The 25,997-nt window shown below is 35.2% G+C and overlaps 1 protein-coding gene and 1 non-coding gene across 4 annotated transcripts in view; both read left to right on the forward strand.

Moving 5' to 3' along the window:
• Nucleotides 1-25,997, forward strand: part of COP1 (COP1 E3 ubiquitin ligase) — a 257,866-nt gene that overhangs the window by 212,322 nt on the left and 19,547 nt on the right. The gene's annotated exons all lie outside the window — the stretch shown is intronic.
• Nucleotides 21,757-21,898, forward strand: LOC115837793. The gene has a single exon (XR_004032843.1).

Consider the following 25,997-nt stretch of genomic DNA (forward strand, 5'->3'; position numbering starts at 1 on the left):
AAAGCAGTGGTCATTAGGGTGGACATTTTCTGTTGTGGCTTGAGACATCAGGAATCATATTAAAAGTTTCTGTAGCTTTAGGGTTAGGGGAGGCAGGGATCAGGATAATAGATTTCCTAATTTCCCTCTCTGAAACTAAGTGCAGCAAAACTTGGCTTGGGAACCCATCAACTATGCAGTAATACTTTCTATGCAGTTATAACTATGCACCTTTGTTTTCAGTTATATCATTAAATTTTATTCTCTCTAATTTCTAACAAAACTTTTTTGTTATATGATGAAATACTATTCTGAAACATTGAACTAAAACTGTGTTCTTAAGCAGATGTTTTGCTTTCCTAAATTTCTTTCATTTCTTGGCCTTTAAAAATACTTGCTGAATGAATTAATATACTGTCTTGTACTGTATTTGTGTTCATGCAACCTGCAAACTCCTCAAAAAAAGACATCATAGTATTTTGAGTAAGAGCAGAGCCAGGCTACCTAGGTTGAAATCTCTCAGATTCCCCACTTACCAGCTGTGTTACCTTGCTGAAGTTCCCTAACCACACCGTGCTTCAGTGTCCTCATCTCTAAAGTGCCCATAATAATAGCCATTTATCTTCTAGGGTTGTTATAATGTTAAAATGTGGTAATGCACATAAAGCGTTTGGAACAGTTCCTGATACACAGCAAGAGCAATACATGTTTGCTATTAGTATTATATTTTTAATTACCCCTAGCATTACGCAGCATGTTTGTACATAATGCATAATTAATATATAATTTTTGTAATGAACGATACAACCCTTCAAGCTTGGCCTTTATCTTTTTTGTTGCATAATTAAATGGTAATTAATTGGAACCAAAGGAATGCTGAAGTAGAGTTGGGAGATGCTTCTAATATCTAATAGGCTCACTTGAAACTAAATGGTAATAATCAATTACCATTTAAGAAAAGCAGTTTTGCTGACATGAACCATTCATATGTACATATAATTACTTCAAAATTACCATTTTGCCCCTTGGGATATAATCTCCAGCCCATTTTGCCTATTTTCAAAAGCAACAAAAATTTTTAAATGTGTACAGCTACAAGAAATTAGGCATTTATTATTGGCTTAATATTTTTATTACATTTATATTATGTTCTCCCTTCCCTTCTCCATCACGTTATGACATTTTACAACTCAGTCTTTTTTTTTTAAAGGCATATCTACTTTCCAAATTTATGTAAGTTTTATCTAAGACAGGAATCCCTTCCTTCTTAGTAACATTTTCTTGGGGTGTGTAAAACATCAGATTTCAGTAAACTAGAAAAGTAAAGCACATTTGAGAAGCCATGCAATACTGTATTCCAGTCTGCTTTCATTAAAGTGCAAAAGATGTACATAATAAAATTTATTTATACCAGTGGTTCTCAAAACTGACTGATAATCAGAAAACTCTGGGGCTCTTTCAAAAACAATTAACAAAACAATTCTATTTTTAGACCCATGAATACATATTTTGGGGGAGGAAGAAGGAGGGTATAGATCTGTATTTTGAAAAGTTCCCCAGGTCTCCTTGGGAAATTATATGAACAATCATGTTTGGGAACAAATAATCATGTTACCACTGGGAAGAAGTTTGTTATACATCCTAACCAAGAAACCTAAATGGTTCTTAAGCATCTGCTGGCAGAAGCAGTTATAATTATGAATACCTAATGTCTGTTAGATTTTGCTGATCCCTCACCTACCTCAGGAAGAAACAAATCCAAAAAAGTAAGAAACGGTCTTTTTTATTTGTGTTAATTAAAAAATGCTACTCCTAAAAATATACTAACTATCCACACTTACAAAGGTATTTATCTTAAATTCCTCAGTGAATGCTGAGAAGACAACATAGAAGCTTCTTCTCTTTCTTCCTTCCTTCAACTCTGTTTCTCTTCTTCCTTTTATCTTTCCTTTCTTTTCTTCTTTCCTCTGACTGGATTGTTTATAACACTTTAGGAAATTTCCCTGACTGGAAGAGGGCCAATCTGAATGAACTTTTGTCTGTCTTGGGAGTAGAAGGAAAGAAAATTCTGAGCATGGACCCTGACTTCCAGGAAGACTCCCATTTCCTCCTCAGTGCCCCACTCTTCCCTCAGTATCCAGAATAGAGTGGGGTGGGGAAGTAGAAAAGGAAGGAAATAAGAAGGTGGTGGAAAACTGAGGCAACCCTAGTAATTGTTTTTCTCTAAGTAAATTGTAGGAAGTATACATTTTCTTTAAACTTAATGTCCACTACTGTGTGGACAGCCTCTGGGAAAACATTTGTTGCATTAGATACTTTATGGTGAATATTATAATCAACAAAATATGATTTATGAGGTCTGCTAGTTGACATTTTAAATTTTTCATTATCATTTTTATATTTCTGTAATACAGTTTGACCTACATTAGAATGATTCTTAACTTTTCTTCCTCATTAAATCCTTTTTTAAAAAGAGTGTTCTGTGTATGCCAATCTTGAAGCATAGAATTGATGCCAATTTTTAAGCTACTTGCTGTTTTTGTTTTTAGTCCTGCCTTTTTTAAGGGAAGAAAAGAAATAATATTAATTTGAGAGTGTATTATGAATTATACCATTATCCTAACAGTAACTTTTATTATAATCTCAGCATGCTAAAAAGTATCCAAAATATTTTGAGATGGGAAGGGATTTGAGTTTGGTTTCTAATATTTATCTTTTGGTAATCCCTACCAAATTTTCATAGTAATAGTAGAAAGAAGGAAAGTGAATATTGGATATTATTTCCTTTACTTAAAAGCTTTTGATGAATACTGTTTGAATTGGTTTAATATGCTGAAGTGTATGTAATGGAAAAACATTATTATTTTCTAAATTGAATAAAATGGATTTAATAAATACTGAAAGCGGAATTAACTAAGCAAAAATATGTATTTTTTGCTTAGAAAATGGATGGCAGTTGCTTAAGAAAAAAATTTTTTTTACTAATTTAAAAATAAACTATCTGGGGAAAAGAAACTTTTTTTTGTATTTTACTTGTACAGTCTCACATATAACCACGGTTGTTCTCATGACACTCTCCTATATTGATGTGAACTTTATATGGTTTGTGCCTTTTTTATCTCTTATTCCATTATTTCTTAAATTCTGTTTTATTCACCAGTTTCCCAAATAAAGCTGTCAGGGTTGACATCAGCTATTCCCAGGAAAATAAAAAGGTTATTACTGCTGAACACTGGAATAATTTGATTATGTAGATTGAAGAAAAGTCAATCTGTTATAATTGCTGTAAAGAAGCCATTTAATTTTGTGCCTGTTTGCATTAGTCTTTTTTTAACTAGATACGCAGATTAGTGGGATGAAAATACAGATTCTTTATTTGAATTGTGATCGCCAACTAAAAGATGAATATGAGGGCAGAAAATGAATCTACATCTTCTGGTTTAAATGATAAAGTCCTTACACATTGTAGAGAATTAAATAAGCAGTTGGTCATACTTTTATTTATCTTCAGGTTCTTTTGCTCTCTGATAAAAGTAGAAAGCTTTAGGGAATAGATTGTGTAGAAAGTAAATCCGACTTCAAGATTCAGTTCCTTTTTGATAATTTATTGTTTTAAATCCTAAATATCTGAAGCAGTGATGCCATGACTCACCAAACATATCTTTGTGAAATGATTTCCAGAGATTGGGAGAAAAAAAATACTAATAGTTGATTTTGCTTTAAGTGTTTTTATTTCTCACAACATTCCAAATGTTGTTTGTTTTAGGAGATACAAGAGTTTTTCATTTTTTCTTTCAATTGCTAAGAAGACTTATTACAACTTTCAAAAAAAGTCCTCATGGAACCTGATAAATAAGAAGTTAAATGTCTTATTTCATGACGAACTATCTAAATATTTTTGTCAGATTCGGAATATGTAACTGAATGTATGTAATTCTTTTTGTAGCAGCCAAGAATAATTTAAGTTTCACAACTAATACTGATATGCCTTTATCATTTTTTTGCTAACCAGCCAAATCTGTATTCCCATGATCATCCTTAATGTTAGTACTAGTAGAGGACTGTAGTGGTGCAAATTGAACCAAAATAGCAACTAATAAGAGGGAATAAATGAGGCCGGGCACAGTGGCTCAAGCCTGTAATTCCAGCACTTTGGGAAACCTAGGTGGGAGGATCACTTGAGGCCAGGAGTTTGAGACCAGCCTGCCCAACATGGTGAAACCCCCTCTACACTAAAAATACAATAATTAGGCAGGCATGATGGTGCACACCTGTAATCCCAGCTACTTAAGAGGCTGAGGCAGGAGAATCACTTGAACCCGGGAGGTGGAGGTTGCAGTGAGCAGAGATTGCACCACCACATTCCAGCCTGGGCAACAGAGCAAGACTCTCTCAAACAAAAAAAAAAAAAAAGGAGGAGTAATTGATATAGAGACTTATATGGGTATTTGCATTTAAAAATAGTTTTATATTCTGAACAGAATAGAATAGTTATACCTTTCCCAATTAACAAACGAGCCTTGCAACTTCAGAGTTCAATAAGAGTCCCTGTTTATTGCCAATATTCTTATTTCCTCAAAGTTTTTTGTTTAGTAAAGGATTGAGACCTTCTAATTCTACATCTTTTACATTTTACTGGATTTTTTAGATCTGACAACTGGTTTTCCCTTTACTAATAGAAAGCCTGAAATGTCATTGATAGCAAAACAAATTCTAAGATCCCTTATGGAGATCTCACTGTTCTTACTGGTAGGGAAAGCCCAATTATCATGTAGACTTTACATTCTCCATCAGAGTATCTACTCTGTTAAAACAGGTTCCTAGTCATCTTAGAATAGAGAAAACCATTTATTTTATCCAATGCGTCATTGTCCTTTATACATTAAATTCATGCTTTTACGTACTTGTGTTTCCTTTTCATTTTGTCCTTCCAAATCATTATTTTAGGAATACAGAGGAAAGGGTTGGCCAGGTGCAGTGACTCACACCTGTAATCCCAGCACTTTGGGAGGTCAAGGCAGGTGGATCATTTGAGGCTAGGATTTCAAGACCAGCCTAACCAACATGCAACACCCTGTCTCTACTAAAAATACAAAAAGTAGCCTGGCATATTGGCGCATGCTTATAATCCCAGCTACTGAGATGGCTGAGACATGAGAATCGCTTGAACCTGGGAGGCAGAGATTGCAGTGAGCCGAGATTGTAGCACTGCACTCCAGCCTGTGTGACAGTGTGAAACCCTGTCTCAAAAAAAATGAAAAAAAAAAAAGAGAAAAGGGTCATTTTTCAAGAGTAATAACTTTGGGATGTTTGTGGGTTCTGGCTTTTGGTTTTTTGTTAGTCTTTGTTTAAATGCCATATTAACTCCAAACTCACACATCTAATGTAACTAATGGTGGTGGGAGTGGGGAAGGTTTTGGGGTGGGGGATAATATTAGTAAATTGTTTAAAGGTATATTTATCCTATCAAATGAAATCTATCAAAAGCATAGATAACTTAGAAGCTTTTATATATGCTATGTATTTTAGATACAGAGATTTGCATCAACCAAAGTTACTAAGAATGAAACTGTTGGCTCTGAATAGGTGTGAATAAATCCTTAGAAAGAGATTTCCTACCTGCCCTTTAGGTGCCATGTTTCTTACTGACAGCTGTCAATATTTTTTAAAAATGAGCATGAGATTTTGGTTCTTTGCATGAATTGCATTTGAATTATGCAATTTTCGGGGGGATGTTCTTTGTGTTTTTGTTTTTTTTTTTTGAGACAGGGTCTTGGTCTGTCACCTAGGCTGTAGTGCAGTGCAGCCATGGCTCATTGCAGCCTTGACCACCCAGGTTCAAGTGATTCTTCCATTACAGCCTCTCAAGTAGCTGGAATCACAGGCATGCAGCACTGCACTTGGCTGATTTTTTTTGTTTTTTGTAAAGATGAGTCTTGCTATGCTGCCCAAGCTTTTCTCAAACCCCTGGACTCTCAAACTCCCACCTTGGCCTCGCAAAGTGCTGGGATTACAAGTGTGAGTTACCACACCTGGCTCAGTTTCGTCTTATTATGCTTAACTAAATTATACAAGTTATATATCAAATCAAAATAACCACAAACTTTCTTCTCAAATAAATAAATAAACTAATGTCTGACCAAGCAGAAACATCTTTTTTTTTTTTTTTTTTTTGAGACAGAGTCTCGCTCTGTCGCCCAGGCTGGAGTGTAGTGGCGCAATCTCGGCTCACTGCAAGTTCCGCCTCCCGGGTTCACGCCATTCTCCTGCCTCAGCCTCTCCGAGTAACTGGGACTACAGGTGCCCACCACCACGCCCGGCTAATTTTTTTGTATTTTTAGTAGAGACGGGGTTTCACCGTGGTCTCGATCTCCTGATCTCCTGATCTGCCCGCCTCGGCCTCCCAAAGTGCTGGGATTACAAGTGTGAGCCACCGCGCCCGGCCCAAGCAGAAACATCTTTAGCATTTAGACCCTCTTACTGTAGTTACATTTTATTCAGGAAACCCAATGTCTTTTATTTTTTAATCCCTGCATCATCTGTGCTTCAGAGTATTACATTTTCCCCCACTAATAGAGAACTTTCAGAAAATAAATAATAGAGAAAATTGGCCTATAATTCTATCTCCTGAATAAAACCATAGTTAATGTTGATGTTTGTCCTTCCAGTCAACTTACATTTTTTTAAAAATAGTTTTACAATGTAGGTATATTTTTTGTATCTAACTTTATACATGTAACTATAGCATTTTAACCTTCATAATTTTAGTACAATTTAAGTATATTATTAGTTACTGTTTGTTAAACATTTAGGCAGCTTCTAATTTTTCTCATTTGTAAGTTTGTAATATTTGGCGGCCTGTTGTTTTCCCCCTTTTATCTTGTTATATTTGTGATATAAAATCTTCTAAGTTGGAAAAAAAAAAACACTAGATTAAAGAATTTAATTTTTTCAGCTCTAGATATCTGTTGTTATTTTACTTTCCAAAAAATTAAACTTCCAGTTTATCTTACTATGCTAGCATTGGTTGTAGGGAAGGGAGAGCAGGGAGTGACATAAAAGAGAGAGAATTTGTGTGTATATATTGATACTTGCATGTAGCTCAGGCTTTGGGGTCAGATCTGGGTATAAACCCTGGTTCTGTCACTAGCTGTGAGACCTTGGGCATATTCCTTATCCTGAGTCTACTTTCTCATTTCTGAAATAAGGTAATACTACTATTTAAAATACCTCAAAGAGTTGTTAGGAGATAAATGAGATTATTCATATGGAACATTTGCACATATTAAGCTTTCAATAAATGGTAGCTACTACTACTAATAAACTAATGGGTAAAAATTGGGAAATTAAAATTGTAACCTCTACCCCATCCTCCTATTTTGCATTATATTTTGCTTGCGTTATTCAAATGTATTTCAAATGTTTCTAGTCAGAAGAAACAGCATGTGCAAAGGCTTGAGAATTTGAAAAAATGCAGTGTTGTTTGGAGGCTGCTAGGATGTGACTGGACTGGTGAGAGAGAAAGCTGGAAATAGATTAGAGAGAGAGATTTTTAGGGATCATTCTAGACTGTGTTAAGCACTTTGAACCTTACCTGTGCAACTCTGAAGAACTTTAAACAGAGTAGTTGACATCAATTTTTGATGTGTGATTTTTTTTTTAGTTTAATTTTTTAAGAAACAAAAATATCACAGCTTGCCAGTAGTAAAAAAGAAAGGAAAACAAAAATAGTGCAGACAGTGCATAGGGTAGACTGCAGTAGAGAGGGACTGCTTACAGGATTTTTACTTTGATCCAAGAATCTGGGAGATATGTTTGAGTTAACAGGATCTACACTCATTAGAGGGATGAGAACTGTAGGTTTATAGCCATTAATTAGCTTTTTTGATTTTAGGTAAGTCAATTAACATGTCTGAGTCTCATTTTCATCTTCTCCAATTTGAAGGCGTTGTATACTAGATTGCTATTGCTCAGTGGCCATTTGTAAGACCATTTATGCTTACAGTAAGACTACAATGTATATACGTTAATAAGTTAAACCTAATTTTACCCCATGCGTACCAAATTCACCAAAATACTAACTGTCTGAGAACTCTGGTTTTCATTATTAACATCTTAGACTGATTTACAAATGGAATAATTACCTCCAATTCTAGGATGTCACTTAACCCTAAGGAAAGAAGCCCTCTGCCAGTTGAGCATAACTCACCTCAGGATAGAAACTTATCTTGATATTGAGAAGATAGGACAAAAAGTTTCCTGAAGGAAATTTTCTAAGAGATACTGAATTTTGTATGACTATTTTTAGGAATCCTTATTGGGCAAATTGCATTGGCCCTTAAGGACTATGGTTCTAACATATGAATATTTTACAGATAGCAGTGATAAGGAAAAAAAAATTTTTTGTAAAAAATCTCTCTAAAATATATTTCGAACCTCTTGTTTTCATGCTCTTATTTCACTCTCACTGTACTGCTTCTGTAATTACTATATATATATATATTTTTTTTTTTTTTAAGATTTTTATTCTTTGACATGAGTCCATGTTGCCCAGGCTGCTCTTGAGCTCCTGTGCTCAAGCAATCCTCATTCCTCAGCTACCCAAGTAGCTGGGATTACAAATGTGTGCCACCGTGCTCAGCTTGCATTCTTTTTTACATTAACTTTGGCAACTTTACATTGTCAGCAAGTGTTCAGATAGACTTTTGCTGCCACAGGTTAATAGAATGTTATTACATTTTAGTTTATATTGTATCTTAATAATATCTGTCACGTTCCTCTAGTAAAGAGCTTCTGTTCTAATCAGTTACTATTTTGAAAGATTATAGATTTAAAAAACGGTAGACTAATGCTTTCTTTTTTTTCTTTGGAACATTGCTCTGAAGTTTTTATTGGACAAACATAACCTACATGTAAAATGAAAGAATCAATGCAGAGGCACTCACATTTCCTAATGTATAACTGTAGTTTTCAGTGTTTGCATGAATTAGCACACTTCTCACTGCTCTATTAATAATGTTATACTAATAATAATAATGATATACTAAAATGAATAAGTAGAATAGATAGTAATTCTCACACTTCAAGCTAGTGATGAGTTAGTTGATGTAGTTTATTTTCTGGAACTAAACCATTTTTTCTTAAGCCCCTTCTTAAATCACATGTGGACATTAGATTAGCAGTTACCTCATTTGATTACTCATTATAGTCCTTTAGGGCTCTTTGATTTCTCTAGTAAAAATTTTTAACTTGAGATTCATGGAACACCTACTCCACAAGGATCTTCAGGGCATTTTTTACCAATTGAAATCATATGAAAAGGTTTTTCATTTCCGTATGGGTATTTTACTAGGAAGAGAGTTTATAGCTTTTAGAAGATTCCTAACGGGTTAAATGTTAATGATTAAAAATCAGTGCTCAAAAAATGTCTATAATCTGACAAGTTGTCCTGATAAGACTGCAAATTAAATTGTACTAGGTGTACTAATTACTAAAAGTTACAAATGTTAAAAATAAATAAAGTTACGAATGTTAGTTGCCTGTTCTCACTTAGAAGTTTGCTAATTTTTAGTTTGGTAGACTTAAAATGAAAAAAAGAAAAAAGCCACACAATTGTTTAGGTGCTCTTTATTTTACTGCTTTAATTCTTCTTGTCTACTCCTTTCAGTCTAGATTCCTGTTGTCTATTATTTTATAATTAAAAAGTGAAGAAGAGAGAGTCTAACCTTAAGTAACTTTACCTTTCTTGTTTCCTCATCTCTTAGAGGAAAATAATACCAGACTTCCTCACAAAGTTGTAAAACTCAAGTGAGATTTTTGGCAGTAGACAAACTTTAATTTACATAACATCACATTCATACAATGTACATCTATTGTATGTAGAATAGATCAGTTGTAGTGAAGAATTCCACATTTATCTGCTAATGCATAATTAAAAGAGAATGACTTCATAAACACATTAGTCTGCACATAATCTCACAAATAATATCACAAATGACCTCACAGGTAAATAAGATTATAAAGACATCTTTTTTCCCCATCTAAGACTATTAGATCTGTTTATGAAAAGAAAGTTTGAATTGGGCTTATGTATGTCAGCTAGGTATATTTATATGTATATATATATTTATACATATATTTTATGAGATTATGCCAAGATTATTAATTTCCACCTTTGAACAAATATAAAACATGTTCACCTTTTAACATGAGCTTTTTAGAAAGCATTGTTTGGGTAAAATATCTCTAATTTGAAATAAAAGGACTATATCCATAATTTGTGTATGATTTCACAGTCTGTTAAAAATGAGTATGCCTGGTGCTCGATTCTGAGTGTGGTTATAGAGACTTTAAAAAAAGAGAATGTGCTGGCCACAGTGGCTCACACCTGTAATCCCAGCAGTTCGGGGGGCTGAGGTGAGAGGATTGTTTGAGTCCGGCAGTTTAAGAACAGTCTGGGCAACATAGTGAAACCCCCATTTCTAAGAAAATTTTAAAAATTAGTCAGGCATGGTGGCACACACCTGTAGTCCCAGTTACTTGGAAGGCTGAGGTACGAGGATCCCGTGAGCCCAGGAGTTTGAGGCTACAGTGAGCTATGATTGCTCCACTGTATTCTGAGTGATAGAATGAGACCCCATCTCTTAAAACTTTAAAAATAAATAGATAAATAAGAAAAGTAAAAGAATATGAAATAAAACTTGTATGTGATATAGGTAAAAAGTAAGAAAAATATGTCGAGCTATTTAATTATACATTTGCTATTTTTATTTTTTATATTTGCTGTTTTTATTAATGAAAAATTCCTGTAGTGTACAACCATTGTATTACTTATTGCTCTGCATTACCACGTAAGTTTTTTGGTGTAGTAATCTTGAAAACAAGAGCCTTACATGGAAAACATAGTAGGTCAGTTGTTAAGAAAATAGAGTGACTACATTTTGAGTGGGCAGTTACATACATGGGTGCTTTTCGGTCGGATTCTTTTTTCTGTTTTGTTTTAGTGCATAGGGTTCAGTTTTCATCCTTCTCAAAATAAATGGGCAAACAGTTTTACTGCACCATTTGTTAATTAGATGTTTTTACCTCATTGTGAAGGCTGCGTATAAAAACAAAACACTTTCATCCTAAATCTTTTAAAATTTAGAAGGCATGTTTCTATGTAGCCTATAAGTTAATAACCGGCACTTTTTAAGTGTTTTCTTCCTCATATTCTGAAGTGATTGAAATGTAGTATTTCAAATAAGAAGAGTTTTTCTCAATTATTTCTGTAAAATATTCTGAATTCTGACCTGAGACTTCCCAGATTCTTCCCATTAAAGACACCTCCTGAATAGAATATTCCAACTGACACGGAATTCTAGGCAATATGTTTTGTGTGTATTTGTTTTTAATAGAGTAGATGGCATATTTGAGTGAATGGATTCCAGTCATCTGAATATGAGGTCCTAGGGATAAGAAATTACTTTATTAAATTCACCTGTTCTCTCTCCTCATCCAATTACAGTTTAAAATGTATATATATTTTTATTTGATGTGTTATTTAGAGTAACAATCTTACCTTATAAAATAACATGATTCACTAGGATAAGTCTGTACTCACAGTTTTTAGGAAAATAGAAGTATTTGTTTCTGTTCTTCCTCCCAAATATGCAAGTGTTTAATGTATACCTATATGTGCATGTAACTTAAATTTTTGAAAAACCTTATGAATTCATTCATTGAAAGTAGTAGTATTCAATGTTGCCAGAGTACTTTTTTTTTTTTTTTTTTTTTTTAAGACAGATTCTCACTCTGTTGCCCAGTGGCCCAGTCTCCAATCTGGGCTCACTGAAACCTCTGCCTCCCGTGTTCAAGTGATTCTCCTGCCTCAGCCTCTCAAGTAGCTGGGACTATAGGTGTGTGCCACCATGCCTAGCTAATTTTTTGTATTTTTAGTAGAGTCAGGACTTCACTGTGTTAGCCAGGATGGTCTCGATCTCCTGACCTCGTGATCTGCCCGCCTCGGCCTCCCAAAGTGCTGGGATTACAGGCCACTGTGCCTGGCCCCAGAGTACATAATTTCTTAACACTTTATTTTATTTCCTTGTCCTCCTCCATTTCTTTTCTCTTTGAAAATGTTTTAGATAGTTTGGAGGTTCACATTTAGGCAGAAAGAGTGACAGATAACTGCTCTTCACTCGTTTCATTTGTTAAGACTCCTTTTGAGAGAAAAATTAACATCAGCCATGCAAGAGGAGCTCTTAGTGGTTATTAGTTTAGCATTGGAGATGAAATGTTAATGAAGAAAGAGCATGTAACAAATTTTTTTTGTTTTGCCTTCCCTTGATTGTTTATGCCTTCCCTTGATTGTTTTTTTGTTTATGCCTTCCCTTGATTGTTACTACCAGTTTTCACTACTCCCAGTAAAGCACATCCAGAAGAAATGTACTTAAGATATACTAGCCCTGTAATTTTTAATTTCATCCAGTTGTAATTTTTTATAACTTCCCTTGATGTTTTGTTTGACCTTTGGGTTGTTTATTTGGCACATAATAATTGGATATATTTATGGAGTACACAGGGCTGTTGCAATACATATAATATATGATGATCAGATCAGAGCAATTAGCATATCCATATTTTTCATCTCAGAAAGAGTAAATATTTATTATTTCTTTGTGTTGGAAACAGTCGTTATTCTCCTTCTAGCTATTTGAAACTATATATTATTTTTAACTGTAGTCATCCTACAGTGCTGTACAACACTAGAACTTACTCCTCCTATCTAGCTGTAATTTTGTATCTTTCAACAAATCTCCCCGTCCTAGCCTTTGCATTATTTAGAAGTGTGTTGTTTAATACCCAAATTTGAGAGTTCTCCAAGTATCTGCATTTTAAGTTTAAAGTTTGTTTCACAGTCTCAAATATAGTCTAGCTTGGTAAATGTTTCATGTGCACTTGACAATAATGTGATTTTATTAGTTAGATTGTTCTATAAATGTCAGTTAGGTCAAGTTGGTTCATAGTGATTTGCATTTTTCTATTTCTGCCGAATTTTCTTTCTGGTTGATGTATCAACGAGAGTGGCAATATTGAAATTTCCAACCATTAGTTGTTCAGTTAATTATTTCTCCTTACAAATGTCAGTTTTTGCTTTTTTGGTGTATGCTCTGTTGTTTGGTGTACATACATTTATATTTTTATAGCTTCTTGATGTGTATTGACTCTTTTATCATTATGAAATGCCCCTTTTTTTGTCCGATAATGTTTTTGATCATAAAGTCTGTTTTGTCTGACATTAACATAGCCATTCCAGCTTTTTTATAGTTATTGTTTATGTGGTATATTGTCTTCCTACCTTTTAATTTCAACCTATTTTTATCTTTGAATGTAAATTATGTGTCTTACAAGTGGAATTGTTGGATTTTTTTGTTTCTTCAATCTGGTAATTCCTGCCTTTTGATTGGGGTGTTTAGACCATTCCCATTTGATGTAAATAATGTTTTGTTTTGATTTACAGTGCCATTTTGCTATTTGTTTTCTATGAGTGCCTTTTTTATTTCTGTGGTCATCTTTCATTACCTTCTGACTTTTTAATGTCCCATTTAAATTTAATTTAATTTTGTTTTATTTCTTTAGTAGTTGCTGTAGGTATTACAATTTGCATCTTAATCACAATTTACATCAGATTAATACTAATGTAATATTTGGTAAACTATAGAAACTTCGTTTTAATACCACTACCTTCCTTGCTGCCTGTTTGGTGCTATTTTTCATATATATGACAGCTACTAAAAATCCTTACTGGTTTTCTCCCTACTTGTTCTGCCATAAAAGAGACAGAGAACTATGGAGTTCCTCAACTGTAATTGTGTTTTTTTTCTTTTTCCTTTGAAACATATGCATTTTGCTTCATGTATTCAGTGCATTATTGTGCATATATTTTAGATCGTTATTTCTTCTTGAGGAAAAAAACCCTTTATTGTGAGGTAATATCCCCCTTTATTCCCGATATTTATTGTCCTGAAGTCTATTTTTTCTGAAATTAATATAGCTTCCAGCTATTTTTGCTTAGCGTTTGCATTATATGTTTTTCTCCATGTTTTTACTTTTAATCTATCTATCTCTTTATTTATAAAGTAAGTTACTTACAGATAGCATATAGTTAGGCTTTGTTTTGCCATTTAATGCATATGTGATTATATTTGTATTAAAATATATCTTCATGCCTACTACATATTTTTCCGTTCATTTTCTGCCTTTTTTCAGATTTCATAGACCTTTATGATTTGTGTCACCTCTTTTGACTTATTATTTATACCTTTCTTCAAAATTTCTCAGTGATTGCCCTAGAGCTTACAATATGCCTTTAAAGTAATCTGAAGCTTTTTAAAGTAATATTGTACTGCTTCAAGGGCAGTATAAGAACCTTACAACAGTGTATCCTGAATTTCTTTATACTATCCTTTGTGCTATTATTTTTATGTATTTTACTTTTACATATGTTACAACACACAATAAAATGTTGCTACTTTTGCATGAAGTAGTTATCTTTTAGAGAAGTTAAAAATAAGAAAAAATGAATATTATTTTATCTTCAGTGGTCTTCATTTATTTGTATAAATCCAAGATGCTGACCTGCATCACATTCCTCATAACTTCCTGTAACATTTTCTGTAGGGTAATTTGCAGACAGTGAATACCCTCAGTTTTTGTTTGAGAAAAATATTTATTCTTCCTTTTTGAAAGATATTTTTGCTAGGTATTGAACTCTGGATTGACAGGTTATACCATTGTCTTCTTGCTGACATAGTTTCCCAAGAGAAGTCTGATGTAATTCTTATCTCTGTTCCTCTGTATATAATATGTCTCCTTTTTTCTCTCTTATTTAAAGATTTTATCTTTGATTTTTCAGCAGTTTCTATATGATATGTTGAGATGTTGGTTCATCTTGCTTGGTGTTCTCTGAACTTCTTGAATAGGGATTTGGAATCTGCTCTTAAGTTTGGGAAATTCTCAGTTGTTCTTCTGCTACCTTTTCTCTTCACCTGGAATTCTAATTATTATGGGTGTCTTAGCCCATTTGATACTGTTTCATAGCTCTTAGATGCCTATTTTGTTTTGTTTTTACACTCCTTAGTTCTTTGTATTTTATTTTGGGTGATTTCATTTCTACATTCAGTCTCATATATTCTTTTTTTTTTTTTTTTTTTTGAGATGGAGTCTCACTCTGTCACCCAGGCTGGAGTGCAATAGCGCAATCTTGGCTCCCTGCAACCTCCACCTCCCAGGTTCAAGCAATTCTCCTGTCTCAGCCTCCTGAGTAGCTGGGACTACAGGCGCACACCAGCACACCCAGCTAATTTTTGTATTTTTAGTAGAGACAGGGTTTCACCATGTTGGTCAGACTGGTCTCAAACTCCTGACCTCAGGTGATCCACCTGTCTCGGCCTTCCAAAGTGCTGAGATTACAGACCTGAGCCACCATGCCTGGCCCATGTATTCTTTCCTTAACTGTTTGAAGACTGCTGATCGTAGCATCAAAAGCATTTTTTATTTCTGTTACTATGTTTGTTTATTTCTAGGATTTCTCTTTGATTCTTTCTCATACTTTAATCTCTTCACTGAAATTACCTATTTGATCTTAAACGTTTTCTATCTTTCCATCAACCCCTTTAACCATATTAATCATCGTTATTTTATTTCATACAGTTTTAACATTTGAACTGAGTGTCGTACCTGAGTCTGGTTTAATGATTGCTTTGTCTCCTCAGATTCTGTTTTTCCCTGAATGCCTGTAATTTTTGGAGTTACTATAGAAATTCAAACAATGTAGTCTATTGCATTGACTTACTATCACATGGAAAATATTGGATTAAATTTCTAAAATTTTAAGCACAGTCCTATCCTTTGGCATTTCATAAATTTAAAGACTTTGGATCTTACAAATGCAAAACCAGTATGTATGTATCTAACCAGTGGTATGTATCTAAGCACAAACTTAATCTTGTTTTTCCTTTAATATATATTGAATCCATCCTTATTTCCAACCCTGTGACTCTACCACCTGCCTTTAGTTCAAGCTCCTGCCATTTAGTTTAGTTATGTCCTGCCATTACTTCTTAATAGTTCTAGACTTGTTTATCTCGCTGTTTAAAATCTGTTAGTGTTTCCCCAATGGTTACAGAATAAGATCTAAACTTTATGTGACATCTAACAACCTTCTTCATCAGGCCCCCACCTCCCTCTCCAGCTCAATCACTTACTACTTGCATAAGCACATTTTACACTCCAGCAACATGAACTGCCTATAGGATCCTCAAACACCCAATGCTGGGTTTTTTGTTTGCTCATTTGTTTTCATCTTTGTGCTTTAGATCTTGCTGCTCACTGTTCCCAAATACCCCTTCCTGCACTTCTATTTGTTACATATGATAATGCCATTATACTGGAACTTTACACAGTGCTGAGTTTTGTAGCCACAAAAATATTAGAGTGTTCATTGGGTAGATAAATACCATTAGATTGATCTAGACTTACTTTTTTCCATTATAGAAATTATGTATATCACATCTCTAATGGGGGTGTTTTTCAAACTTATTTGAACTTTTCCAGTGGTAGGGAGCTCCTGCTTTACAAGGCAACCATTATATTTTTCAAAAACTCTAAAGTCTTACAAAGTTATCTCATAAGAACAGCCCTAATTTCTTCTTTCTATCACTTTGTAAACAGTATGTACTTTAAAATGTGTAACATTTAGCAACTTGTAGCTCTGCATGCAGTAAAATTCAACATTTTCTGAATTAATTTTTACTGTGTTATGCTGACTTCATGTATTTTATTTTCATGGGCTGGTTTAAAATACAAGAATGGAAAGATGAAAGAAAAGATTAGTACATGTAAACTATAGAAGTTTAGGTAGCAACCCAGTCCTGAGCTTTCCATTTCATCGTCTTTTATTTTAAATTCTCAATGTATTTCCATTTGCAGAGTTAACTCTTTTACTAAACTGTCATGAGCCATTTGTGTAATTCAAACTCCAGTACTGATTATAATATCTTTTAACCAAATACATTTCACTAAAAATTAGACTTGTAAAAGTGTTACAAAAAATAAGGCTTGGCCAGGTGGGGTGGTTCACGCCTGTAATCCCAGCACTTTGGGAGGCTGAGGCGGGCACATCACCTGAGTTTAGGAGTTTGAGACCAGCCTGACCAACATGGAGAAACCCTATCTCTACTAAAAATACACAATTACCCGGGTGTGGTAGCACACGCCTGTAATCTCAGCTACTCAGGAGGCTGAGGCAGAAGAATTGCTTGAACCTGGGAGGCAGAGGTCGTGGTGAGCCAAGATCGTGCCATTGCACTCCAGCCTGGGCAACAAGAGCGAAACTCTGTCTCAAAAAAATAAATAAGGCTTATATGCAGTTATTCTCAATGTGCTAAAAAGCTTCCTGAGGCTAGAAATTTTTGTCATTTTGGCTGGGAACTTACACCTGTAATTTCAGCATTTTGGGAGGCCGAGGCAGGCAGATCACCTGAGGTCAGGGATTTGAGACCAGCCTGGCCAACAGGTGAAACACGACTCTACTAAAAAATACAAGAATTAGCTGGGCTTGGCCATGGGCACCTGTAATCCCAGCTACTCGGGTGGCTGAGGCAGGAGAATCGCTTGAACCCGGGAGATGGCAGTTGCAGTGAGCCAAGATCACGCCACTGCACTCCATTCCGGCAACACAGCTAGACTCTGTCTGAAAAAAAAAAAAAAAAAAAAATTCTTGTTTTTTTTTATGTTGCTGCTCTCTGGGCCTCAGATGGGATCTGTTAAGTAGGTATTCAGTAAATTCTTTCCTCCTCCCCTCCCTCTCACTGGCCACCTGACCAAAAGCAGAAAAATACGTCTTGGTTTTCCTTCTGAGTTCAATATTTGTAGATAGTTTCAACATGTGTATTAGTATTTTTCAAAGTATGGTCTATTGATCACTTGCTTTAGAATTATTAGTTACTTGGGATAGGAATTAAAATTTTAAATATCTAAACCCTATACTTGTTATATTTAGACTTTCTGAAGGTGAGGACCAAGAACCAACCACCTTTTGTATTTGTTGTTGTTGTTATGGGTTACATAATTCTCTCCTTTTGTTAAGTAGCCTAGAATTGCATGGGAGAAGCAAAGATCCCATCTCTGTCACATCCAATTTTGAAGCCACCTGTGGAAATTTAGAAGTGCCATAGTGTTCCCATCTGGAAGAAAATGCCAAAGTGTTTCCAACAGTCACTGCCGCAGACCTATTCTTTCTTTATAGGAGTGATTAGGTACTGTCTCAAACCCTCCTGGGTGCCACATCAGGAGGCTCTCCGTGGTCTATTGGTCACTTTGGAAGATGTAGAGACTAAATCCAAGGGAGACATTAGATAATAAGCCAGGGTTCTCATTGGTCTCCTCAGTAGCAAAAACAAAGGCTGGAACATTCTGGTAGTGCTCATGATTAATTGGAACATTACAGCTGGAGTCGAAGATCTGCCTCCCGAAAGGTACTGTGTTCTGATGTTTACAGCCAAATTCCATAAAACATTGACTGATTTATTATAATGGATACAACTCAGAAATAACTCATGGGAAGAGATGCATAGGGCAAGGTATTGGAGAGTGGCAGGTGGAGTACACAGAAGAATAGGTCTGTGCTAGTAACTGTTGGAAACACTTTGGCATTTTCTTCCCAGATGGGTACCCTCCTAGTACCTCAGTGTTTTCACCAACGGGGGGGCCCTGGAACCTCCATTTTCAACAAACTCCCTTTGGGATTTATATATAATAAAGTGCTATAAAATATCAGTTTTTGAGCTCTTTTCTGTTTGTATATTTGCTTAATAAGAATTTGCTAAATGAATAAATTTTATCTGATTAAGTTTTCAAGGACCCAAATGACCAAAATAAGAACTTTAAGACTCAAAATATAACAAGTGTTAATTTAAATTAGGCAGTGAGTTTTTGGAGAATATATTCTGTACAACAACAAAAAAAGTTACTACAAAATACCTTTCCAACTTTGACATACTAACATCCTTATTTCCTTCTGGCTTTATCAGTCTTTCTAAGTCATTTAAGTCTAAAACCCCAGAATCATTATTGTTGCATCTCTTTATTTTCCATCTAATTATTCATCAAATAACAGTAATTCATTCTTTGAAATGTCTTCTATATTTATCTTTGTTTTCGTTTCTGCTTTTCATCTCCTCATTTCTGTTCCTTACCCTTCCCCTTCTCTCGATTTACTTCTAACAGCTTTATGTCCCCTTCAGTCGGCCTTTGGGCACTACCAAATGTTCATCTTTATACAGAGATAATCAAACATTGCTTGTTACCTTTAGTTGACCCAGGTCTTTCAGAAAAGTTTTTTTCAAATTCAGCATTTGTGTGTACCTCTATCTGGTATATTTTGGCCAACACTAAAAATAAGGAGAAATTTTGATAAATATATTACCTGAACTTGTTATTTAATCTATTTCACTTCAGATATCTGTATCTAATTTTAAAATTATATTTACCCTTACTATTAAATATGATCCTTAAGAAAATTCAATACTATTGAATATTTACCCTTATATTAAATATGATCCTTAAGAAAATTATAGGAAAAAGTACAATAGAAAAAAATACTCAAAGGTAACTCAGATTTCAAAATTTACTAGTATTTAGAAAATTAGCCTTTATAATAAGTATAGAATAATGTCATTCCTGTATCTACTTTTTAACTGCTCTATTCCCTGATCTCATGTGTTTGCACTTAGACTATCATATCTAAACTATTTACATTCAAGATTTTCGATAATCTGATATAATGCTATCCATCTAACTTTATTTCTGTTTTCTAACACAGTTCACCTACTTCATTAAGAAAGTTTCTTCATTGTCCCATACTATTCTCATTCCGGCTTCTAAACTCGTATTTATGTTGTTCTTCATATTGTCTTGTCTGCTTATTTCTGCTTAACTAAATTCTCATCATTTTTTAGCCCAATCACTACTTCTCTTTCCCTCTTTTAACCATTTTATCTCCTTGGTTTCTGGTTTCTCACAGCTATTGATAAACCTATAGAATGCAGTCCACCAACTGATGTTCAAATTCATCTTGAATTGTTTGTTGTGCTTCATTAGTGTTGCCCCAGGTACATTCCTTGCTTCAACTTGGAGAGCAAAAAAATACAAACACCGGCAGCTACCAGAGTTAAGAGCTACTTAGTTTTCTAGGAAAGAGGAGTTAAAGATTGAGTTAGAATAAAATTTAAGTCTGCCTAACCTGGAGAGCCTACTTTAATCAATTTCATAAGATCATAAGTATACTGACTAGAATAATACACTAGTATTATTACTACTAGTACACGGTGATACTGACAGTACTAATATGATACTAATAGTACTATCATTGCCTGAGATAACTACCCTTTAACTGTAAGGAAATTAAGGTTATATAGTATTTTAGTAAAAGCAACTACCATTTATTTGTTTGGTGCCTGTAATATGCCAGTTACTCTTTGGTTACATGCTGTAAGGGAGAAAAGATTTTTCTCACCTGTTGCTTGATTCATGACGGAGACCTCTGTAAGTTTTACATGACATAGAAGTTTTACATGACACAGAAGGCTTGAGAAATGAAGACCCAAAGAATGGGTAAACGTGTATGTTTATGCTTAGGTTTGATGAAGAAATGAATAGTCTCATGGAGAAGTATGATTGGAGGACAAAAGGGTATGATCTAATGGTAATAAACTGGGGGCAACTTAGCAAGACCTGTTTGTTGAGCTTGTTCTCTGTGTCTCTGTCTCCAGAGATGAGGGCATTCCTTTCCTCCAGGTAAGGGTAGGCACCTCTGGAATGAGAGTCTTATGACCTGCTTCAGTGGAAGGGCAGAGAATTCTTTTATGACCTACTTCAGAGGAGAAGTGTGGGAGAAGGTCTTCCTGCTTCTGCTGTTTTTTCAAATACCAAGGTGCCTATTTGGAGATAGTGTGTTCTGATCCCTAACAATGCTCTACTGTGTTTTCCTTAAATCGTCATAAAGATTCTACCTAAGATTATCTGCTTTATATTTGGAGAAATTCAATGTCTAAAAGGATTAAGCAGAACCAAAATTCAGATCCAGGTTCCCATGCCTTGAATGTATTGCTTTTTCTGTTACATGGTATTCCCCAAATAGTACTGAATTCGAGAATCAGCCTTACCAGAGTAGTCTGGAGGAAATTTGCGAATAGCTCTCTTAAATATGCAGTTCTATGCTCAGAGGAGCTCTTCTCAGTATTAATCAGCAATCCAGTCATTTTTTCCCCTCATACTTGTCATTGTAAGCGCATTGTTCTCAAGCTTTATTCAGAAGATCATCCAGAGTCCAGAGATACTAACTGTTAACATGTGCTGCAAGTTGAAAGTGTTTAGAGATAATATTTGAGTGCAGTGTGGCAAGGATAATCAAGTTGTTTAGGGCCAGTTGGCGAGAAGACTTTGGAAAGCATTGAGAATGAAAGGAATGATGAATGTATGTGTTCTTTTGTATCTAAATCCTTCTTCTCTTGTGTATGTTCTTTATAGCCTTTTCTCCCTGAATAAGGATCAGTTTGGCTTTGTATGCTAAGTGTGCCTTCTTAATGGTTCTTTTCCTGTTATCTGAATCCTGATTTTGTATTTATCTTATTTGAATGCATTGAAGTATATTTAAATGAGAATTTGATGCAGTTAGGTAATTGGAATATAAAAGACTGGTTAACAAAAGTCTTCTTAATAATGAAGCACACCAAAAATGGAAGCTGCAGGAACCAACCATGTGGACAAATGAAAAAATGCCTTTTGTCTACAGATTGCAGCGATCCTACATAAAATATGGAGGTCTCTGTCTGGCTTAGGACAGCTGGCTAAGTCTGATCGTTCCCCTCCATACAGCCTTTAAAACTGCCACTCTAAATACTTGGTTTCCTTGCCTTTTTATTCAGTATCTCTGCTGGTTATGAGTACTGTATTATTTCTTAAATGGGCAACCAAGTAAAGTTACCTCTGTATCCATCTGAACTGGTTGTTGAGGTATCTTACGAGTTTTGAAAATAGGTATTGTTTGCTTATTTAAGGAACCTACAACCGGGAAGTAGAATGAATGTGGAAATATTATTCTTCTCTTGCCAAGCATGGTGGCTGTAATCCCAGCACTTTGGGAGGTCGAGGCAGATGGATCACTGAATGTCAGGAGTTCAAGACCAGCCTGGCACCAACATGGCGAAACCCCATTTCTACTGAAAACACACAAATTAGCCAGGTGTGGTGGCAGGCACCTGTAATCCCAGCTACTTGACAGGCTGAGACAGGAGAATCACATGAACCTGGGAGGCGGAGGTTGCAGTGAGCCGAGATTGTGCCACTGCACTCTAGGCTAGGTGACGGTGCGAGACTCCATCTCAAAAAAAAGAAAAAAGAAATATTATTCTTCTAAGGGGCCACATTGGCTTAACGAATTCAGGGTTACCAGTAAAGGTCAATACTTTAGATATGAAGGAGCTAATCAGAGATAGCTTCCGTGAAGATTTTCTCATTAAGAAAGTGTTTTCCAAAATCCAGTTTATGTAATTTTTTAAGGCTGTAACCAAAGTTCAGAAATAACCATTTGCAGAGGAAAGCTGGCTGCTAAGTATTAACCTTCTTAGTACTGAATTCAAAATCTTGGTTTTTCCTGATGTGTGTTTTGCTGTAAGTTGTGGGGAGAGGTTGCTCCCACCTACCTCCTCTGCCTTCTACAACTTAGGCAACCACAGCTGGGTTTGTTTGTTTGTTTGTTTGTTTTTTGAGATTGAGTCTCACTCTGTCACCCAGGTTGGAGTGCAGTGGCATAATCTCAGCTCACTGCAACCCCCACCTCCCAGGTTCAAGCAATTCTCATGCCTCAGTCTCCTGAGTAGCTAGAATTACAGGCGACCACCATGCCTGGCTAATTTTTGTATTTTTAGTAGAGATGAGGTTTCAATGGCGCGGTGGCTCACGCCAGTAGTCCCATCACTTTGGGAGGCTGAGGAGGGTGGATCACCTGAGGTCAGGAGTTCAATACCAGCCTGGGTTTATTTATAACTAATTGTATGAGGATCCTTGTTTGTGGTTCTGAAATCCCATATTTCTTACCCTGAACAGTTTTTGCTTTAGACAGTTGTCAAATGAGTAGCCATACTTTTCTAGGCCCTTTAGAAATCCACTGTTTTGTTCATTCTGATGAACGAGTTTAAGATTTTCTAAGGAAGGATACTAGTGGAGAAGAAAGAAGAGATTTGGGATTAACTGATTTTGAAAGTGTTCCCTTGTGATGAGGAAATCCCAATTCCCCAGATCTCAAATTGGGATTTTGTGTATGGGGGGTGGGGGATTGGAAGGAGAGTGGGAATTTGGCCTGTCAATGCCATGTATATTGACTTTGGAACACTCTTTACCACTTTGGTTCTGTGGCCAAGCCTTTTCCTCTGATGATATCACTTGAAATCATACTTACAGGGAGATAAATAAAAGACCAAATTTTCCATATAACAAGGCTTTTGGGGGCCTAGGTTTATGACATTTGAAATGTAATGTATATTTATAATGTATGAGAACTGAGGCTCTCTTGTACATAGTCAATGACCACCCAAGACACCTTTCTCCTTCCTTCCATTTTGCGGATGAAGCCCAGACATGTGATAAGCTTACTGGGTCAATATGATACAGATCAGCATTGGTATATTTCTCAGTTTTCACAAGTTGATTCCTGGCTTTGCTATTTCTTAGCTGTGTGTATGAATTTGGACAAGTTATTAAGTCTAAGGCTATGTTTACTCTTTGTAAATTGATGATAAAAATAGTATCTTCCTCACTGGGTTGCTATGCAGATTAAGTGAAGTAATCCATATAAAATTCTTAACTAAGTCACCGACCTGTAGTGCTCAATAAATATATGATAATGAAACAGTTTTTTAAGTGTGTGTGTGTATATATATATATATGTGTGTGTGTATGTGTGTGTGTATATATATATATATTTGTAAGATAGTAAAAGGAGACACAGATCTTAGAATCTTAAATTCACAAAGTTCATTTATTGTCCATCTTGCAAACACAATTCAGACAGTTAATTCACTCAACCCCCTTGGATTTTTTATAGAATGCAGGGAAGGCTAACTAACATTTTAGTTTAAAGAGCAAGACCTTTTATTGATAGATTGTAGTTTTGTGTTCATTCTTTCTTAGACATATTTATATATATTTTTACCAAGTCAACTCCGAAAGACCACATACTAAAAGAAAGGTCAGGGACAAAAAGAAACTATTAGGCTTACAAATGGCATTTAAAAACCTTTGAAGATGATATTGGAACCTATGTTTGAATATCTTTGTATGGACTCTCACTTGGTTCCAAAATGCACTGTAGATTTATGTCTAGAATAAAGTAAAGAAACACTCTGGTCAAATAGGGGGATTCTCATGATGAATCAAACCCAGATAAGTGGCTGGGTGCGATGGCTCACGCCTGTAATCTCAACACTTTAGGAGGCTGAGGTGGGTGGATCACGAGGTCAGGAGTTCGAGACCAGCCTGACCAACATGGCGAAACCCTGTCTCCAAATACAAAAATTAGCTGGGTGTGGTGGCGCACACCTGTAATCCCAGCTACTCAGGAGGCTGAAGCAGGAGAATCACTTGAACCCGGGAGGCGGGGATTGCAGTGAGCCGAGACTGTGCCACTGCAGTCCAGCCTGGGCGACAGAGCGAGACTCCATCTCAAAAACAAACAAACAAACAAAAAAACCCAGATAAGTGAAATGAATTTAACTCTGAGCTCCAAAAACAAAAGAAATTTGAATTTTAAAAGATGTACTAGAAAGTGCTTTAAATAAAAGAATGATTCTGCGTGTCAGGAAATCAACAATGGCCCAATAGGATGAAGTAATAAAATGTCAGCATGAGTGATGAAATTGGGCAATTGAATAGTATCACTTAACAAGGTGTTGAACAAAGAAAAAATTTAAGAATCTCTATATCTTATATCTGTATTTCTTCTCAAGGGCAAGGGAGAGGATGTTCCTAAGGCAACTATAGATCATGCATCAAAAGAAGGGCAAATTTATTTGAAATTGTTCTGTGGCTGCAGGATCCTGTGTGAAAATCAGATTTGACTATACACAGAGTCCATGACCTCCTACATGAGGAGAGAAGCTATTTTAGTTTTCAGGATGCAACTGCAGTACAAATAGTAACAGCCCACTCTGAAGAGAGAAAAAAAAAATGGAGCAAAAGCCCATTCTTTTATGTTTATAATCTTGATATGAAAAAGAGCTTAAGGCAGGTATGGTCTTTTATTTTCAGTGACATGAAATCATCTTTGTATGAGTGCAAATTAACACTCTCTTTTCTGGCAATAAGAAAACAAGACATTTGTGTTCATAAAGAGAATGCCTTTGTCCAAATAAGACAAGAGGCTCTTATGGAGAGAATATTAAGGAATTAACAGATATAGTATAGATTGTGAGTTTTTTTGTGTGAAGCCTAGTTACCTCAAATTTTTTTGTCTTTAAATTTATTTAAGGAAGGATATTTAAATTCAGTCATGTTTCTCACTGTTCTGTGCCCTCCAGGGAACTGTATTTGCAGATACTGTTCATAGTGATTTACCATTTCCATTTAATCAAATGCTTGTTAAAGGACTTAAATGGACATACAATTTAAACTTAGTGGGCACACTTTAAGAAGAAAATTCAGTGATTATAGGACAAATTGTTTAAGGCAGAACTGTTCATAACTTCGCTAGCCATCTCAGCTGCAGTTTCTGCTTTTAGAGGAAAAATGTGAATAGTATTTCAGTGTACTTTACATTTTCTATGTCACTAATAGTGTTCTACCACTTGAAAGGGGAACTAAACTTAAAAATCATCTTCTAGGCTTTTTTTTCGCCAGTAAAATTTTCAAGGAACTTACCTTCCTTTGTCATGAAGTTGTTTTAGGGGAGAAAACATTTCTGATTTTTGTTGGCTTTTTTT

Source organism: Nomascus leucogenys, chromosome 12 (genome assembly GCF_006542625.1).
Source record: "Nomascus leucogenys isolate Asia chromosome 12, Asia_NLE_v1, whole genome shotgun sequence".
Lineage (NCBI taxonomy): Eukaryota > Metazoa > Chordata > Mammalia > Primates > Hylobatidae > Nomascus > Nomascus leucogenys.